Raw genomic sequence first — 18974 nt, forward strand, 5'->3', positions numbered from 1 at the left:
GGTGGGAGATGGAGACTCTGAAGGGAGAGGATGAGAGCAAGTTGAAGATAACTCTGACCAATGTGAAAGTTAAATAGCAACCCCTCTTTTTCTCTCTCTGACTTTCATTGATTTTTCCATGTATTCTCAGTGGCTTTTATCTTGCCGTAAAGTAAATTTTTAATGTTGTGTCAACAAAGTCACGGAACCAAGAGAGAGACAAGATATGATTATGGAAAAACATTTTCCCTAAACAAATTGGATGGCAGCATTTGACAAAAGATTTTTTCCTTGACCTGTAAATTTATTTATGTACCAGTCTTACAAAGTATGCGTCTGCTAAGTTTTGACACATGTATACACCTGGATAACCCAAACCCCTTTCAAGATGTCAAAATTACCATCACCCCAGAAAATTCCCTCCTGCCTCTTCCTGGTCAGCCCTCACCCCATCCTCCAGAGGCCACAATTTTCCAGACTTGTTTTGTTTAGGCTTTCTTGGAACTTCCTGACAGAGGGGTGCTTAACCCAAGGGTAACCATCTATAGCCAAGAGATAAACTGGTCCAAATATCTGCCCACAATGGGATGGTGAATAACTGGTCCAATTATTTTCTTTCTATGAGACTTGGAAACAGAGACACAGGAAAGTTATGGCTTGAATCTGACACATGATAATGGTAATAATCATCACAATATCTAGTGGGGACTTTTGATGGCCAGGCACTATGCTAAGCATTTCTCATACTGTTATCTGAGTTTATTCTTACAACAATCCTAGAGATAAATTCTATTATTTCCCCCCATTTTATGGATGAGGGAGCAGAAGGATAGAACGTTTAGCAACACAAAAAGCCACCTTATGGATCTCGAGCCTTCTGCATCATCTGACATTTAGCCCTTGCTAAAGTAAGTGTGACAGCACCTCGGAAAACCTATTATTGCCTCTTTCAATCTTTGGATTTGTTGGGACAGAAGGGGTCTCTTTAAAAGCAGTTCAAGAGCCAAAGACATGTAAGAGTTTGGATTTTTTTCCCCTCTCAAATACCATAAACTATTTTTCATCAGTACAAACAAAATCACAGGGCAGAAATTTCCATGCACCTCTGATCACCTAATCTTCTTTAGCTATCACTTAGCAACGGGGATAACAAATGGAGGTTGGCAAAGCCAAGCTGATTAGCATTCTTTCTTTAATCAGAAGATCATAGTTATCACAAGGTACAACCAACAGCCCTCTGGCTTACAGGGAATTTAAAGGCCAGGCAAAGTTGTTCTTTTTTTGTCCTTCAGAACAAATCTACTTTTTTTTGTTTATTTGATTTATAAAACTCATCTGGTCTTTGAAAGGCAAGGCCCATTAGAGAGCAGGCTCTGGACAGTGGGAGGGTCCTTCAGCAGGCTCTGTCTCTGAATCAATGAGACACCTTGAACCCATGACGCCGCCCTTGCAGTTCTCCACATGCACAGAATTCCACAGCAGCCTGTGATAATGAAGATTATCTGTGAAATGCTTTGAAGTCTACAAAAAATTGATACCAAAAAAAAAAAAATTGTCAAGGCTGACTTTCAGCAGTGGAGAAAACAACAGTAATGCGTTGCAGGAAGTGAGGAAACCACATTTACAGGCTCAGAGAGTTAACACAAGCCTCGGAAGGTCAGCTTGCTCCTATTAGGAGGCACTACCCCAACAATGAAGCTGGGAGAGGGAGGCCACTGTTTCCCTTGGTAATCCACTCCTGGGATTCACAGCTCTATATCAGGAAGTTCTTCCTTATGTCTCACTGGAATCCCTCACGCTGTTTCAAGCTAATCTCTTCTTGTACTTTTCATAACAGGTACACTAGTTTTTCTTAAGATTTTTCCAGTATTTTATTTACTAGATTTGCATAACAAATTCACCTGGCTCTTTCTCTTCTCCAGGTTAAATTCCCTCCCCACCCCCACCCTCACCCTGAGATGTCTTCCCCATCGGTCTGCTCATTGTCTGTCTGTTTCTTCTTTAGGAGGCACCAGGAACCAAACCCGGGACCTCCCATGTGGGAGGCAGACACCCAAGTATTTGAGCCACATCTGCTCCCTGCTCATTTGTTTTGGGTTTTTTTCCTCGCTGTCTGCTCATTTTTGCTCTAGTTTGCTCACTGTTTGTCTACTTTAGGAGGCACCAGGAAACAAACCTGTGGGAGGCAGGCACCCAACTGCCTGAGCCATATCTGCTCTAGGTTAAATTTTGTGAATCACTCATTAGAAAGTCTGAACTGGCTCTAGGTCAAGTCCTGGACATGGAAAGAGCATTAAGACATGTCTTTGCCTGCAGGGAGCTTAGTTTCATGGTTGTGAGGGAGATATTTATAGAAGAAAAATGGTAGGAGAACGGCTGTGTTAGGCTTGCGGAGGGCTGGTTCTATGTATAACTGACACTCTCCATACACTGTTTCACACAGTCTTTACAACATCCCAGAGATGCAGGTGCTGCCTTTCCTTTCTTAAAAAGGAGGAAACGAGAGGTAAGTCCATAACTTGCTCTCGGTCACACTACTAGAGGGTGGTAAAGCTGGAATTTGAAGGTGAACCTGTCCAACTCTGGCCCATGTCTTTCCACTGCACCACACTACCTCATCGGCTCAAGAGAGAACATAGCTCACTTGAGAAGCGGGAGGCCTGGAAATCCTGGGGACAACTTAACCATAGGACATTGCTGCCTAAAGATATTTTTATTGTGAGAACAGAGCAGGGCAAATTCTGCTAATGAAAGAGAGAAATCCCAGAGGTAAATAGAGTTTACAAACATCCAAAAAGGTTTGCAGCCACCATGAGAGCCCAGCAAGACAGTGCTGAATGAAAGTCTGTCCCATCTTTTTGAGAAGAGGAGAGTTTCCTGAGAGCCTCTCGCCCCTGCATGCCTGCTGATGCAGCAGCCCCAGCCCAAGAGCTAAGAGGAAGCCATGATAAGACCAATCTTCCTGAGCTCCAACAGCAGGGCACGTTCCCTTGTGTGTATGCATCATTTCCCTTCTATTCCCTGACTTTCACTCACCCAGCTTGGACCCCTGCAGTCTGCCTAAGATTTGAAACTGCAGTGATTACACATTCAAGTCCAGATTAGCCTTCCTAAAAGGGTTCAACCGTTGCTGAAAACCCCAACCTCATTTGCACGCTTTTTAAAAATACTGCTTTCACAGAAAGTGCCAGCCCTAGACTGATGGAACAAGTACATATAAAGTTGCTGGCTTTGAATGTCAGATCTCAGCCAAGGAGCCAACCGAACATGGTGTACCTGTGCCCCAAAGATGCCCCACTAGCTCCCACATCCACACTAGCAAACAGCTCCCACATCCATTCCTCTTCTAGACAGTCATGGGGCAGTGTGTGTGGTCCTAGAGGAAGCCATGTGCCCCTTCTGGGCTGCAGGGGTCTGGGCGAGGGCAACAGGTAAAATGTCCCACCCCACCGGTGAGCCCAGGGCAGAGCCTGGCTGATTCTTCTAAAAGTTTGGATCTGAATCTCTGACACAGCTCCAAAAGCTGTTCCATCAGCATCCAGCACAATAACTGCGTGGCAAAGCCAGGAAGTATCTAGCAGGAGAGAGTCTGGATGGATTTCCAGAGCAATTTTTCTTGGGGGTCCTAAAACCTTAACTCTGGCCCCCCGCCCCCATCCCAGGGTGTCACTTTGATGTGGTCTCCCAAAAGGCAAGAGTACATAGTGCCTGACTCTAGACTGTTCTTGTGGAAAAGCTACCAGCTCTATGTTCCTCCCCCTTCTCAGCTGGCAGCACCAGCAAGCACAAAACAGAGACAACAAGTAGAAGATGGGAGAGAGAAGATGGAAAAGGAAGGGGAACGGGGGGGAGAAAGTAACGAAAATGAAGACCAGGTCTAGAGAGGCAAGATTCCTGAATGTGTCAGCAATAGAACTCCCATCTTTCTTTTCTCTCCTTCCTTTCTGGACCTTTAAATCTTCTATTTTATTCTAGGTACCACTAAAAAACTCTCCTCCATAAAGCCTTCTTCCATGCCTCAGCCCAACATTGATATATATCTCAATTTTCCAAGCATATGGGCAATTATAGTCCAAACTATCCACCAAGCACTTTATTACATGCATCTCGTGTCAAATGTATAAACATGGTTCCTAACACACTCTGCCAGCAAGAGGTTCCAGTTGCTTGAAGTTAAGGTGACACTTGAAATTTCCCTTGCAGTCAAGAGTTATACTGAGCCTCACTCTTAAGATATGCCTTGTCTCACTGATTGAACTGCTTTCCTGGGAACACACTGACCATGAAGGCACTGGCAGAAGGACCCTAGAGAGACCCCCCTACAGAATCAAGGGAATAAAATACTCTTGTTCCCACTTGTGACCCTTCAGCACCTGAGGGGCCAAGGGGATATGGCAAAGGATCTTTCAATCCTTGGCTCAAGCACTGAAATTGGTTGAATAAATAATACATTTCATTCAGAAAGAGTTTCCTATTTTCCAAACACATACACATTTGATGTACAAAGTGCAAAATCATTTCAAGGCATTGTTGACATTTTATTGTATTTGTTCTATATTTTGAAGTAGGTAGATATTAGAAGTCCAAATCCAAGAAATGTTTTGACATTAAAAAAGAATCTTGGGGGGAGGGACAAGATGGTGGCAGAGTAAGGAGATCCAAGAGTCAGCTCTTGCTACAGGGCAGTTAGTAATCACCTGGATGAAAGCACCTGTTTCAGGTGCCCAGGAGACCAGAAGACCATCCTGCAACATCCTTGAAAGAATGGAAGGAGGAGACTGCCCATCTGCAGTGAAATTGCATGAGTAGAACACTCCACACTGCAGAGGCTGGTGCCTATCCTTCACTGGTAGTACAAGCCACCTTGGGAGCTATCTTATGGCTGGAGTTGGTAGCTCCATTTCCCAAAAATGGGGAAGGAAGAGATGACCAGGCACCAATTTCAGCTACTGATTAAAAAATTTGGCTGGCTAAAGTATGATCCTAAGAACAGTCAAAGTTTGAACCTGTCCAAGTTGGTAAGAGGTTGATAGCTGCCATTTTTAACTCTACCCCTGGCATGAGGGAAAGCAGGGCTGATTGAAAATTACAGTGAAGGTATGGATCAGCTTCTTTGGCCCAGTCAAAGGAATAAGATAAGTCTCCATATGACCTAAAGGAGTTGAGACAACTAATGATGGATGTTCAATCAAACATCCTTAATTAATTCAATGAGCTGGCTATAGAGATTAAGGATATTAAGAAGACACTGGGTAAGAACAAAGAAGAATTTGAAAGCATACATAGAAAAACAGCAGATCTTATGGGAATGAAGATGCAATAAATGAAATTAAAATACACTGGAAACATATAACAGCAGATTTGAGAAGGCAGAAAAAACGGTCAGTGAGCTTGAAGACATGGCTTCTGAAAGTGAACATACAAAAAAAAAAAAAACCCAGATAAATAGAAGAATGGAAAAAAATTGAAGAGTGTTTCAGAGAACTAAATGATAGCAAGAGACATGCAAACATTCGTGTCATGGGGATCCCAGAAGGAGAAGAGAAGGGACAGGGGGCAGAAGGAATATTTGAAGAAATAATGGTTGAAAAACTTCCCAATCCTATCGAAGGGCATAGATATCCCTTTGTGCCAAGAAACACAAAGTACTCCCATCAGAATAAATCCAAATAGGCCTACTTTGAGAGACTTACTAATCAGAACGTCAAATGCCAAAGACAAAGAGAGAATTCTAAGAGAAGCAAGAGAAGAGGGACGCATCACATACCAGGGATACCCAGTAAGATTAAATGCTGATTTCAATCAGAAACCATGGAGGCAAGAAGGCAGTGGTATGGTATATTCAAGATACTGCAAGAGAAAAACCACCAGCCAAGAATCTTATATCTGACAAGATTATCTTTCAAAAATGAGGGCAAATTTAGAATATTCATAGATAAACAGAAACTGAGAGAGTTTGTACCCAAGAGACAAGCTTTGCTGGAAATACTGAAGAGCATGCTATGGCCTGAAAAAGAAAAGACAGGAGAGAGAGGCTTGGAAGGGAGTCTAGAAGTGAAGATAGTATCAGTAAAAGTAACTAAAAGTATAAAAAGAGCAGTGCAATTAAAATATGACAGATAAAACACAAAGATTAAAATGGGTGAAATAAGAACTGCCTTTACAGTAATAATATTGACTACTAATAGATTAAACTCCCCAATTAAAAGACACAGACAGGCAGAATGGATAAGAAAATATGAGACATCTATATGCTGTCTACAAAATGCTCGCCTTAGACCTAAGGATACCAATAGATTGAAAGTGAAAGGCAGGAAAAAAGATATTCCACACATGCAGTAACAAACAAAAAAAAGCTGGAGTAGCTATAGTTATATTGGATGAAATGGAGTTTAAAAGCAAAACTGTTATTAGAGACAAAGAAGGGCATTATATATTTTAAAAAGTGGCATGTGTTGGCTGATGCAAAATACCAGAAATCAGTTTTAATAAATGGTGTTTACTTGGGGTAGAAGCTTACAGATACCAGGCCATAAAGCATAAGTTTCCCTCACCAGAGACTACAGCCATGTGTTGGAGCAAGATGGCTGCCGACATCTGCCAGCGTTCAGGCTCCCTGGGTTTCTCTATTCCTGGGGCTCTTTTCTCTTTGGGCTCAACTGCTCTGTTTTCTCCCCAAGACCAGCTGTAAAATACAAGGTGAACTTCTTGTGTTTAATGGAGACTTCTCTCCTACCTCATGTATCTGCTTCTCTGTGTGTTTACTTCCCAGGCTCAAGGATCAAAACTCCCACTCTCTTCTCTGCTGTGTGGTTTCCCTTGTGAGTCTCCACCCACCAAGGGGGTGGGCAGGGATTCAGTGTCCTACTGATGTGGCTCAGTCAAAGCCTTAATCATTATTTAATCAACTAAAAGTGAAACCTCTGAATCTAATATATAATATGCCCAGAGGAAAAAACCATTTCAAAAACATAATCCAATATCTATTTCTGGAATTCAAAAAAAAAATACCAAATTTCTACAGGGAAATTAACCAGGAAGAAATAACAATCATAAATGTATATGCACCTCATAGGATGCCCCAAAGTACATGAGGCAAACACTGGCAAAACTCAAAGAAGAAATAGATATCTCCACCATAATAGTTGGAGACTTCAATACACCACTCTCAGCATTAGATAGAACACCTGGGCAGAGGATCAATAAAGAAACAGAGGAAAGCGGTTGTGGCTCAACTGATAGAATAGAGCATCCACCTACCATATGGAGGGTCCAGGGTTCAATACCCAGGGCCTCCTGACCTGAGTGGTGAGCTGACCCATGAGCAGTGCTGCTGCATGCAAGGAGTGCCGTGCCATGCAGGGGTGTCCCCCGCATAGGGGAACCTCACGTGCAACGAGTACGCCCCTCAGGGAGAGCCGCCTCATGTGGAAAAAGGGCAGCCTGCCCAGGAGTGGTGCCGCACACATGGAGAGCTGACACAGCAAGATGACACAATAAAAAAGTGACACAGTTTCCCAGTCCCGCATACAGGAATGCAAGTGGACACAGAAGAACACACAGCAAATGGATACAAAGAGCAGACAACAGGGATGAAGGGGAGAGAAATAAATAAGCTTTGTGAAAAAAAATAAAACAGAGAACTTGAAAAATATGATAAATGGACTAAACTAATAGAAATACATAAAACATTGCACCTTTAAAAAGCAGGATACATATTCTTTTCAAGTGCTCATGGATCTTTCTCCAGGATAGACAAGATATTTGATCACAAAGCAGATCTCAATAAATTCAGCAAGATTGAAATTATACAAAGCACTTTCTCTGATCATAATGGAATAAAGCTGGAAATCAGAAACAGGTGGAAAAATAAAAAATTCAAATATATGGAGTTAAAATAACACACTATTAAATAATCAATGGGTTAAAGAAGAAATTGAGAGAGAAATCAATAAATATCAAGAAATGAGAACACAACATATCAGAACCTATGGAATACAGTGAAGGCAATGCTAAGAGGGAAATTTACAGCCCTCAATGCTTACATTAAAAAAAGAAGAAAGAGCTAAAGTCAATGACTTAATGACACAGCTAGAAGAACTAGAAAAAGAACAGCAAACTATTCCCAAAACAAGTAGAAGGAAATAACAAAGATTAGAGCAGAAATAAACAAATAGAGAACAACAACAACAACAAACCACAATAGAATTTAAAAAAAACAAAAGTTAGTTTTTCGAGAAGATTAACAATATTGACAAACCCTTAGCTATGAATAAATTGACAATGAAAAAAAGGGAGAAGATGCAAACAAAGAAAATAAAAAATGTAAACAGGGACATTACTACTAACCACACAGAAATAAAAGAGATAATAAGAGGATACTATGAACAACTGTACACCAGCAAATTAGACAATGTAGATGAAATGGAAAATTTTCTAGAAATGTAGAAACCTACACTGACCTTAGAAGAAATAGAAGACCTCAACAAACCAATCGTAAGAGGGTGAAACAGTCATCAAACAACTCCCAAAATGGAAAACCCAGGCCACACAGATGAGTTCTACCAAGCATTCAAGGAAATTTAATACCAATCTTACCAAACTCTTCCAAAAAGTTGAACAAGAAGGAATGGTACCAAACTCATTCTATGAAGCCAACATCACCCTAATATCAAAGCCAGATAAAGATATTACAAAAAAAGAAAATTACAGACCCATTTCCCTAATGAATACAGATGCAAAAATCCTCAAAAAATACTTGCTCATCGAATCCAACAACACATTAAAAGAATTATTCCATGCTCAAGTGGGTTTTATACCAGGGATTGCAAGGATGGCTCAACACAAGAAAATCAATCAGCCTAATACACCACTGTGGCAGTTTGATATTATTTATGAATTCCAAAAAGAGATAATGTAAACTGATCTGTTCTTCTGGGCATAACACCCTTTGATTGATTTAAATTCAAAGGCTTTATGTTTCCTTGATTAAATCAAGATTAGGGCTCTGATTTGACCATATCATTAGGATATGCAGAGTTGAGTCCTGCCCCCTTGGTGGGCTACACAAATGGACAATCAAGGAAACACACAGAAGAAGATACACAGAGGAATAAAGAGAGCTCCACAGACATGGAGGAGAAGAGAACTTATCAGCTTTGATCCTGTGGCCCTGGGAAGAGAGATGAGCCATTTGCCTGATAGTTTATGGCTAGTCTCAAGAAGAGGCCAGAGCAGCTAAGGCCAGAAAGAAGCGAGCCCTCGAGCCTATAGCTGAGATCAGAAGAAGCCGGGTGCAAGGAGCCTTAAGTGGAAGGCTGAACCCTCACAGATATCAGCACCATCTTGCTTTAACATGTGGCAAAAGACTTGGGTGAGGAAGTGCTTCTTATGGTACCTTGGGTTGGCTCTTTAGGATCTTGTAACTGTAAGCTTTTGCCCCAAATAAATACCCTTTATAAATGCACAGATTTATGGAACTTTGCATCAGTGCCCCTTTGGCTGACTAATACAATCACATTAATAAATCAAAGAAGAAAAATCACATGATCCTATTGATGCAAAAATGGCAAATGACAAAATACAGCATCTTTTCTTGATAAAAATACTACAAAGATAGGAAGTAAAGGAAATTTCCGCAACATAATAAAGGTCATATATTAAAAATCCATAGCTAACATTGTACTAAATGGTGAAAGACTGAAAACTTTCCCACTGAGATCAGGAACAAGAAAAGGATGTCTACTGTCAAACACTGTTGTTCAATATAGGTTCTAGCTACAGCAATCAGGTAAGAAAAAGAAATAAAAGGCATCCAAATTGGAAAGAAAGAAGTAAAACTTTCACTATTCGTAGATGGTATGATCCTATACCTAGAAAGTCCCGAAAAATCTACAACAAAACTGCTAGAGCTAATAAACAATTTCAGCAGAGTGGCAGATACAAGATTAACATGCAAAAATCAGCAGTGTTTCTATACACTAGTAACATGCAACCTGAGGAGGAAGTCAGGAAAAATTCCATTTACAATAGCAACCAAAATAATCAAATATTTAGGGATAAACTTAACCAAAGATAGAAAGCACTTATACAGAAAATGACAATGCATTGCTAAAATAAAATTTAAAAGACTTAAATAAATGGAAGGACATTCAGTGTTCATGGATTGGAGGACTAAATATCATTAAGATGTCAATTGTACCCAAATTGATATACAGATTAAGTGTAATCTTGATAAAAATTTCACCAGCATTTTTAAAAAACAAATGGAGAACACAATAATCAAATTCATTTGGAAGGGTAAGCGACCCTGAATAGCCAGGAACATCTTATAAAGGAAGAACAAAGTTGGAGGACTCTCACATCTGGACTTTATCATATTACCTAGCCACATTAATAAAAACAGCATGATAATGGCATAAAGATAGACACAAAGACCCATGGAAACAAGCTGATAGTTCAGAAACAGCCCCTTATATCTATGGTTAAGTGATTTTTTTCAAGGCTGTCAAACCCAGCCACCTGGGAAAGAACAGTCTGTTAACAAATGGTGCTTGGAGAACTTGCTATCCATAGCCAAAAGAAAGAAAGAGGATCAGTATCTCACACCTTATGCAAAAATGAACTCAAAATGAATCAAAAACCAAACTATAAAATCTATAGCCATAAAGCTCCTAGAATAAAATGTAGGGAATCATCTTCAATACTTGGAGATAGGTAGTAGATTCTTAAACCTTATACCTAAAGCACAAGCAACAAAAGAAAACAAGGATAAATGAGACCTCCTCAAACTTAACCACTTTCATGATTCAAAGGACTTTGCCAAGAAGGTGAAAAGGCGGCCCACTCAATGAAAGAAAATATTTGGAAACCACATATCTGATAAGGGTTTGGTTTGCATTCTATATAAAGAGATCATAAAACACCACAGTAAAAGAACAAGCGATCAATTTTAAAAAGACTTAAACAGACATTTCTCCAAAGAGGAAATACAAATAGCCAAAAAGCACATGAAAAATATGCAATATCCATATTAGGAAAATGCAAATTAAGAAAAATGACAAAGAGATCATCTCACACAGCATAGAATGGCCATTAAAAAAACAGTGCTGGAGAGGATGTGGAGAAATAAGCACTCTCCTTCGCTGTTGGGTGGATTATAAAAGGTGTAGCCTCTGTGTAAGACAGTTTGGCAGTTCCTCAGGAAGTTAAATATAGAACTGCCATATGATACAGCAATTCCTCTTCTAGGAATACATCCAGAAAAACTGAAAATGGTGATACAAACAGACATTAGCACAGCCATATTCATAGCAGCATTATTCACATTGCCCAAGGATGGAAACCACCTGAGTGTCCAACAAGTTAGGAATGGATAAACAAAATGTGGTATATACATACGATGGACTACTATGCTGCTGTAAGAAGAAGTGAAATTGGGACACATACGAGAACACAGATAAATTTTGATGACATTATGCTAAGTGAAATAAGCTAGATACAAAAGGACAAATATCACAAGGTCTCACTAATATGAACTAAATACGATGGCTAAAAGCATGGAGTTAAAACATAGAGTATAGGTATTAGGAGATAAGAGGAAGGCTTAATGTGTGGACTCTGAAATTAGCAAAATCTCTGTTTGGATCTGGCTTTGCTGGACAGCAAATGTGTGGAAATGGACAGAGTTAATGGTAAAACATTAAAATGAGTAGAACTAACACAGCTGGTTTATAAATCAGATTGTGCTGAAAAGGGTAGTCTAGGGATGTAATTGTCAATTGAAAGAAAGGTAGAGAATAATACAGGGTCTGAATAGCAAAGTAAACCCAGAGATGGATGAGAATTGTGGTTAATACAAGAATGTCCTTCTATGAACTAGAACAAATGTACATCACTTTTGCAAGGTGGTAAGAATGTGGAGAAGCATGCAGAAAATGCAGTTAATATAACCTAAGGACTATTAGTTAACAGCAATGCTGTAATATTTTTGTATCTATGCCAAAGATGTACTGTGTTAATAATAGGGGGGTAAGTATGGAAAAAAATATACCAAATGTATGCTATGGACCATAGTTAGTGGTAATAATCTGACAATATTATATCATAATCTGTAATAAATGTTCCACAACAATGTAGTGTGTTGGTGGAGGGGTGCTGTATGGGAATCCCACACAGGTGTATGATTGTTTTGTAAGTTCACAGTCTTTCTAATAAAAATATATTTAGAAAAAGAAAAAAAAAAGAATCTCTACATCATGTTAGAAAATGTTGGAACCACAGATCCATATACCAAACACCGAGGTCTCCTCCATATCCACATAGCTGGGTGGTATGCTGCTCACCGCAGCCCAGCTCCAGCTGTCCCCAGTCTGCTGCAGAATAGTTAGTTCATTTGTGCTGAGTTTATTGGGTCTGCCAAAGAGGAGCCTCTGAATTCATAGAAGCTCAAAGCCTAGGCCAAAGTTTAAGAGCTACTGATACTACTGTCACCCTTAATCTACTTGCTGTGAGTTACAATAAAAAGAAATCTAGATTACTGTTTAAAGAGTTAGCTCTATTTTAGCTTAAAATAAACAACAAGGCCCAGCTCCCATCCTTTTCCCTCCCCAACCTGGATTCTTCAGAGTCCCATCCTAGATTCTTCAGTGGCTCAGAAGACGAGACCAGCAAGCTTCATCACATTTCCCAGCCCTGGTAATTTACAGAAATACCAGGGCTCCTTTTCCCTCCTTGCCCCAGTTCTCCACCTTTATTTTTACAAACTATCTGGCATGATAGTCATTTGCCATAGTGAGCCCCACTGAGATAAATGACATTGCTGGAATGCACCATCATTCCTTACATTTCTCCCTGTTTCATAATCCAAGGGGAATGAAAAGGTAGCTGACGAATATTCAAATTCAGTCAGCATTTAAGTATTTTGTTTTGACAGTGTTTGCATTCAGGGCAAAACTGAAATGGGCCTTAAAAACTGAGTCATGATAAAGAAGTGATTGCTACTCAGAAAGCTGGTGCCTGGGACCAGAGAACTGTGGGCTTGCAGATTCCTCTCCAGAGCATCAGCAACAAACAGAGGCAAAGATTAGAAAGCTTAAACCAAAGTTAAGGCTAACCTGCCAACCTCCCACTTATCTGTATCTGGTGGGACCAACATCTAATAGTGATGGTATTAGCACTGTGTTCTGGGCTTGTTACAGCACCCAATCCTCCCCAAGAAGAAGATCCCATGCTTATCACTGTTTAACAGGTAAGGACACTAAGCCAACAAATTGTGTAACAAAACCCAGGTAAAACAGCAGGTATGTGGCAAAGCTGGACCCAAACTGAGATTTTTCTAACTTCAAAGTCCACGCCTTTTCCACTACAATATGTTGTCTCCCAAGTAAGACGTTATGTCTTTACCTAGCAGCCTCACTTACAGCCAGGGGCGAAGGTGGGTGGACAGACTTGGGTATGGCCCTGGTGTAAGAAAGTGGGGAGATGCTTGGAAGGCTTGAAGAAGTGTAGGCGTTGGAAATTCAAACTGCTTCTTCACATAGGAGGCCCAGCCTCCACTGACTCCTCTATGCAACCTTCTTTAAAAATGGACAATGAGTCCCGTATGTGGAGCTCCAAATACAGATGGGAGGTCTACAGCCCTTGAGGTCTCTAGACAGAGGCCAAGTCAGTAAAGGACTCCAGGGGATGGACATGGTACAAGAGGGGCAGCTAGCCTGTCTTGGGGGCTGTCTTCAGCTCCACAAGAATGGAGAAGAGATTGCAAGTACTGTGAACTGAGCTGGTAGAAAAACTGCTCATTCAGTAGCAATCATCTTCATGATGACTTTGGAGCAGTTCTCAAAACTAAGCAGTGGGGAGATGGCCAACTGGGGCTATACATGATTCAAATACAGCTATGGATAAGTTAATTTTGTGGGTTTTTTTTTAGTATAAACATTTGTCCAGACTGAAGAAGTATAGTACTGGCATGAATAAGTATTAACGGAAAAGAGGCTGAGTTGTGTTCCAAGGGAATTATATTGACTACACAGGCAGCTAATGACATGGTTTATGTGAAGTCTCTGGAAGAATCAGCACTCATTTTCAGAGTGACCTTGTGATTTAAACTCTTCAGATTGAGAGCACTGTGGATAAGTTCCTGCACTGAATTTATAAGTAACTAAGCACTAAGTGACTATGTGGGTATTTCTTTCTCTTGCTGAATTCTGCATTGATCATTGTTCATACACCAAGTTAAAGAGATCCTGACTCAATAGAACCCCCACATTATAGGACAGATCATTTGCTTAGCCTCTCTCAAAATAAAGGTTGGCATCTGATTAATGGAGGCCAGCAGATTCCAGTTTGCCTCGTAGAGCAATGGATTTATTTCTGAGCAATGCTGGAGGAAACCAAAGGCAGCCATGCACCTGGATGCCAGTCAGAATAGCCCTTCAGTGTACCCAGCCAGGCCTGGCCCCTGCCCTGATGAGTGACACCATGGCATGCCCCTGTTGTCTGTGGAGGAGTTCACAGAGTCATTAAACACTATGATTTCAATTTTAGACCAACTGACTCAAAAACATTACGTTATAGACAAAGAAACACTTGTCTAGAGATGTCAGATGACTGGGCCGAGTTATACAGCCAGGGGGTAGCAGAGCTGTTAGAGAAACCAGGTTCTGCACCCCATGACCCTACCCAGCTCATGAGCATCTGTTGCATCTAAGACAATGGTTCCCAACCCTTGGTGTAATCAGCACCACCTGGAGGACTGTTAAAACAGAGAGCTGGGCCCCACCCAGGAATTCAAATTTCCTAGAATTTGCATTTCTAACAAATCCCTAAAGCATGACCAAGGGATGGTGAGACTCTTGGTCTGATCTATCATGTGTGGTGAAGAAGGAGAGAGAAGTTGCTCATTCTGCCCTCAAAGACAATGATGCTTCTAAAACCTCAGAATAAAGCAGTCAGCTCCAGTTTCCAGCTCTGTTCTGAGTTGGGGAAGTCAGCTGGATTTGTCTTCTAGAATGCAAATTTTAGAGGCAATTTAGTGTCCAGAGAAAGGCTTCCACACAGCCTGCTGAACCAAAATGGAATTAACCCCTATGGATTTTAGTTTGAGATCAAAGATTAAAAAATGAATCCTCAGGCAAGAGGAACACCAGATGGAAGTGTCAAGTTGTCTGCCCACAGAGAGGAACCTGGGTGAAGATGGGAGGTGGGTGTAGGTAAGACAGCAGGAAAACTGGAGCGCTAATCAAGGACTGGAACCTGAATATTGGTGATCATTACGTGTCACACGCGCACTAACAACAGCACAGGAAAAGGGGAGCAAGATTGCTGAGCTATGATCAGAAACATCAGGAGGCAGGTGGCAAGGGCAATGCAAGGTGTTGGTCCACTGAGAGGGAAAGCCAGACCTAGCTGCAACTTTCATTTACTGAAGTCTTCAGCAAGCATTTATGGGGCATTTGCTGCATGCCAGGCCTGCAGCATGGACTGGAGATGCAAAAAACAAGATGGCATTGCCTCTGGTCTCTGGGCACCTACACTCCAAGACAAGGAAATTGTAACTACAAATGACTGGTCAAATGTCATAAATGTTTAAGAGAGGTAGCAAGCACTTCACAGGAGAGAACTTCTGCCTGGGGGAAACCTCTGTTCCAGCCTTCTCTCCCTTCTATCACTGGCTAGATGCTGCTTTAGCCCAGAGCTCTACCCTCAGCCTCCAGTGGTGACTACAAAGGCTGGAATCCAACCCCACATGCCTGTGACCCTGACTCTCCATCTTGAGCCTGATTTCCCTCACCCTCCAGTTCCTAGGCTGACATTTCCAGCTACCATCTGGACTTGGCTGCCTGGTTATGGACCCCATAATCTCAACAGGTCCAAAACTAGGTCCATTTTCTTTTGCATTTCTACTCATATGCATCAAGGCTTTTATCATCTAAACAGTCGCCCAAGCTAAAATAGAGTCATCCTTGGCTTTCTCCTCACATTCACTCTCCACTCCAATGCTACCAGAAACTCATTTCTGCCTCCCTAACTGTCTCTCGCCTGGCCTTTTCTCTGGATGACCAATGTCCTCATCATTTCACAGGGTTACTAAAAGTGCCTCCTCTTGATACCTCAGCCTCAAGTCTCACCACTCTGAAAGGGGTCACTATTCATATCGCTGCCATACCCAGCTTTCTAAAAACTCTGTGAAGCTCCATTTGCCCCTTCAAGCAGCGTCAGCAGTATGAGGGAGAATGGAAGAGCAAGGGCAAAGGAAGGACCCAGGGGTGGCAAGTCACAGGCTCCATCTGGGGTTCAGCTAGTGTTTGAGGAGCATAGCAATAAATAAGGATGGAGGAGAACCAACTCAGAGCCATCTGAATGTCAGGCAAAGGACATTAGATATTATTTAGCTGGCCACAGGGAGTGAGAGAAAGCTTTGAAGAGAGAGAGGTGATAGAATCAAGGTATGCATTAAGAAGATTAATTTGGCAGTGGCTTATAGAAAAGATTATATGGAAAATAGCTTAGCAAAAGGCAAGGTGATTAGCATGAAGGTTTGAACTCAGTAGGCAACTATGGAAACAGAAAATTTGAAAAATGGAGAAAATATTTTGGAAATAGAATTGATATTCCTTCTTAAGTCTAGCTTGAATAGAGAAGGAGAATTCAAGCATAATTTCTGAACCCTTGAGGTTCTAAGCCCTGAGTAACTGGGTAAACAGTGATACCGTTTAAAGAAAGAGTGATGGTAGGGCAAGAAAGTTTGAAGGGATGGGGAAATGCAGAGTTCAATTTCAGATAAGTTGAGCTTGAGGCACTAGTGGGACTTCAAAAGAGTCAGGAGAGTCAGAGTGTAAGTAGGGGCCAGAAAGAACAGATTTTGATGTCCCTACATAGAAGTAAAAGGGGAACTGTAGGAGGTGATGATCAAAATGGAAGACTGGCAAAATAATTCTGGCTTTGGGGGTAATAAGAATAGCAAGCATGGGGAGCAGATGTAGCCCAAGTGGTTGAGCACTTGCTTCCCATATACAAGGGTTCCATTCCCGGTACCTTCTAAAAATAAGTACGAAGAAACCAACTCTCCTTGGGAAGTGGATGTATCTCAGTGGTTGAGCGCCTGCTTTGCACATACGAGTTCCTTGGTTCAATTCCTGGGATCTCCTTAAAAACAACCACCACAACCAAAAAAAAAATTTTTTTTTTCAAGCAGTAGCCTTGGAATAAAGAGGTCCTGTAAGAGGGTAAAGAGGGTAAGAGCAGAAAATCTAGGCTGCCAGGAGTTGAGAAGTCCATGCATGATGAGAAAGGTGAATTGGCAAGGTATATTAGTCTTCTCTGTGATTTGGCTGTAATTAGAGATGAGAGAGATGAGAACACAGTCAAAAGTTGTAGAAAGGTTTGGGTGGGTTGTGTCACCTTGGGATGACATGAATTAGTTTTCAGGCATAAAAGAATGGAACAGGTGGGGAGAAAGAGGCTGAAAGTACAATAAAGAGTAGATAATGGACAGTCTTAGAAGTCAGACAAATTAAGATCAAGGTCAAAGCAGCAACATTAATCTAGAAAGATGAAAGAAAGAGGGATAACCCAGAGGAAATATAATGAACTCCTCTTTTGAAAAGGAAGATGAAAAGGGAAAGAAGGTCAAGGAATAGATCATAAAAGAAATGGAAGTTAAATATTTAACCCAAGTCCTTCAAAATAATTGGGAAATGCCACAGGAGTCAATAAGGTACAGATAGAAAAAAATTTTCAAGAAGTAACAAAGGTAAAACTAAGATTAAATGAAGACTTCAAAGGCATGAGCAAGATATTTTAAAAATTTTTCCTTTAATCAAGCTTAGCACATTGCCTACTTCCACGGGTGCTCTCAAACCAGAAGGTGGGGGAACACGCAGGATGGGGAAACGGCAGAAGATTAAGGAAGGCTATGTGGCATTCTAGAATGCCTGGGGAAAGAAATGCTGGAATGACTGGCCACAGGAAAAGGCTGGGAAAATGCAAATGTATTAGTCTTTCAAAGAGGTGCCAATGCAAAGTACCAGAAATCTGTTGGCTTTATAAAAGGTATTTTTGGGGGGTAAAAGTTAAAAGTCCCAAGGTTGTGGAAAGTCCAACTCAAGGTACCATAAGAGCCCCTTCTCACTCAGAAACGTGAAGATTGAGGAATGAACAAACATAAGGAGGGAATGCAAATACAGACTAAATTAGACATCACTATTATTGTAATGGAAGAACTTGTATCATTGATATAAAGGCAGCGGTCACCAGAGGTTCTGAGGGGAGGAAGAGGGAAGAATAGGTGTAACATGGGGGCGTTTTGGGGACATTGGAATTGTCCTGCATGACATGGCAATGATGGATACAGGCCATTGTATATTTTGTCAAACCTATAAAATTGTACAGGGCAAAATATAAACTATTATGTAAACTATAGTCCACGGGTAGTAGCAATGCTTCAATATGTGTTCATCAATTGTAACAAAGTAACACACTTATGAAAGATGTTGTTAATGTGGGAAAGTGTGGGAGGGGTATATGGGAATCCCCTACATTTTTGATGTAACATTTATATAATCTGAAGTTTCTTTAAAAATAAAAGAAGTATTTTAAAAATACTATAAGATGTTACTATCAGGCAAAAGAAAACCATTATGCTGAGAGAAACCAGACACAAAGTACCATATATTGTATGATTTCATTAATATGCAATATAAATATAAATTAATTTATAAAAATGAAATTATATTAGTGGTTATGTAGGGCTGGGGAAGGACTGCTAAGGGGTGTGGAGTTTTTCTTTTTGGAGTAATGAAATTTTTCTAAAATTTTTTGTGGTGATGAACGCACAACATTGAGGTTGTACGAAAAGCCATTGATTCTACACTTCGGATAGATCATCTCGTTTGTGAATATATCTCAATAAAATTGTTTAATAAATATTTGTGCAAGAAAAGCCAGAAATAGCCAATACGTACATCAGGGGAAGCACAGAGAGACTGAGAGGT

This window comes from Dasypus novemcinctus, chromosome 16, assembly GCF_030445035.2.
Source record: "Dasypus novemcinctus isolate mDasNov1 chromosome 16, mDasNov1.1.hap2, whole genome shotgun sequence".
Classification (NCBI taxonomy): domain Eukaryota; kingdom Metazoa; phylum Chordata; class Mammalia; order Cingulata; family Dasypodidae; genus Dasypus; species Dasypus novemcinctus.